Below are 2,871 nucleotides of genomic sequence, written 5' to 3'. Positions count from 1 at the left end.
AAACACTTAAAAGATTTAGAAAAACAAGAGGTTACTCACTTGATGACCTCAAGGGAATATCACCCTCTTTGTGTATGCATAGGATACATCTTGAGGATGAATCAATGACTTCTATCGAGCATCAAAGAAGGTTAAATCATAACCTGAAGGATGTTGTAAAGAAAGAGATTCTTAAACGCCTAGATGCTGGTGTTATCTACCCTATCTCAGATTCTAAATGGGTATCTCCTGTGCATGCTATGCCAAAAAGGGTGGTATAACTGTGATTAAAAATGACAAGGATGAATTGATACCAACAAGAAAAGTCACTGGGCATAGAATATGTATTGATTACCGAAAACTGAACTCTGCATCTAGAAAAGATCATTTTCCACTTCCATTTATTGATCAGATGCTTGAGAGACTTACAAACCATCCATTCTATTGCTTTCTTGATGGATATTCAGGATTTTTCTAGATCCCCATACATCCCAATGATCAGGAGAAAACAACATTCACATGTCCTTATGGTACATTCGCATATTGAAGAATGCCATTTGGTCTATGTAATGCTCCAGCCACCTTTCAAAGGTGCATGATGTCGATCTTTTCTGATCTGATTGAGGATGTTGTGGAGGTGTTCATGGATGATTTCTCTGTCTATGGATCTTCGTTTTCTGCTTGTTTGTCAAATTTGTGCAGGGTCCTACAGAGATGTGAAGACACCAACCTTGTGCTGAACTGGGAGAAGTGTCACTTCATGGTCAAAGAAGGGATTGTGCTGGGACACAAGATATCATAGAAGGGGATTGAGGTGGATAAGGCTAAGATCGAAGTCATGGTTGGTTTGCCCCCACCGAAAACAGTGAAAGACATCAGAAGTTTTCTTGGTCATGCTGGATTCTACAGGAGATTCATCAAGGACTTCTCCATGATCACTAGACCATTGAACAGGCTGTTGTGCAAAGAAGCCATCTTCAGCTTTGATGTTGAGTGTCTAGAAGCCTTCAAGAATCTGAAAGGTGAACTCATCAGTGCTCCAATTGTCCAGCTACCTAATTGGGATCTCCCCTTTGAGATCATGTGTGATGCTAGTGATTATGATGTGGGAGCTGTTTTGGGGCAGAAAAAAGATGGCAAGACCCATGTGATCTACTACGCGAGCCACACCCTGAATGATGCTCAGATGAGATATGCCAAAACAGAGAAGGAGATGCTAGCCATTGTCTTTGCCTTTGAGAAGTTCAGAAGCTACTTGGTGGGATCTAAAGTCATTGTCTACACAGATCATGCTGCATTGAGACACCTTTTGGCGAAGAAGGATGCAAAGCCCAGGCTCTTGAGATGGATTCTTTTGCTGCAAGAGTTTGATTTAGAGATCAAGGACAAGCCAGGAGTTGAGAATAGTGTAGCTGATCACTTGTCCAGGCTGAGAGTGGAGTGTGGCATTCCAATTGATGAAGGACTCCCTCAGGAACAGATCATGGCTATTGGAGCAGTGATAGCAGTTTGTGAGACTAAAAGGAGCTAAGGTGTTACAAGCTGGATTCTGGTGGCCACACATGTTCAAGGACACACAAGACTTTGTTTCAAGGTGTGATTCATGCCAAAGGAGGGGAAACATCACCAAGAGGAATGAGATGCCTCAGAATCCAATCCTTGAAGTTGAAGTGTTTGATGTGTGGGGTATTGACTTCATGGGGTCATTTCCATCATCACATGGCAACAAGTACATCATGGTAGCTGTTGATTATGTCTCAAAATGGGTGGAAGCTATTGCAAGTCCCACCAATGATGCAAAAGTGGTAATGAAGATGTCAAGAGCACCATCATTCCAAGGTTCGGAGTTCCAAGAGTTGTAATCAGTGATGGAGGGTTTCATTTCATCAACAAACTACTTGAGGGACTTCTCAGGAAGAACGATGTTAAGCACAAGGTTGCAACTCCTTACTATCCTTAAACAAGAGGTCAAGTTGAGATTTCTAACAGAGAGATCAAGTCCATTTTGGAGAAGATTGTGGGGATTACAAGGAAGGATTGGTCAGTTAAGCTTGATGATGCGCTTTGGGCTTATAGGATAGCTTACAAGACACCTCTGGGGACCACACCTTTCAACCTAGTGAACGGGAAAGCTTGCCATCTGCCAGTGGAGCTTGAGTACAAGGCACTTTGGGCAGTAAAGTTGCTGAATTTTGACATCAAGAGTGCCAAAGAGAAAAGGCTTTTTCAGCTACATGAGCTTGATGAGATAAGAATGGATGCCTTTGAAAACTTAAGGATCTACAAGGAGAAGACTAAAGCTTTCCATGACAAGAATATCCTAACGAGAGAGTTTAAAGAAGGAGATCAAGTTCTTCTCTATAACTCAAGACTGAAGTTGTTTCCTGGAAAGCTTAAGTCAAGGTGGTCCGACCCTTTCAATGTCAAAGAGGTTAAGCCATATGGAACAATAGTTTTGTGGAGTACTGATGGAAGAGACTTCACAGTCAATGGGCAAAGGGTTAAGCTCTACATGGCAGATGCACGTGAGGAAGATGGAGTTTCGACTCCACTGTCTGATCCTACCCCAGCCTAATCCAAAAGGAGGCAAAGTCGAGCTAGATGCTTAAAACAAGCTCACTTGGGAGGCAATCCCATGCGTATCCTTGTACATATTGCATTGGTATTTTCATTTTCATCATATTTCATAAAAAAAAGGGGAAAAGTGTTGAAGTAGTGTTCAGGTGGTTCATCGATCCGGTCAAGGCAAAGAATCGAGCGTGGGAGCGAGGTTCCGCAGCGACGCCACGAGGTCACTCCAGCTGGGAGTGACGTGATCAGAGCGACTGGTCCAAGTCGCTTGCATTTTCGGTGTCCAGAGCTCGAGAGTCGCTCTCGGAGCGACGTCTCGCA

The sequence above is a fragment of the Brassica oleracea genome, chromosome C9, assembly GCF_000695525.1.
Source record: "Brassica oleracea var. oleracea cultivar TO1000 chromosome C9, BOL, whole genome shotgun sequence".
NCBI classification, from domain to species: Eukaryota; Viridiplantae; Streptophyta; class Magnoliopsida; order Brassicales; family Brassicaceae; genus Brassica; species Brassica oleracea.
This window is presented reverse-complemented; position numbering follows the sequence as displayed.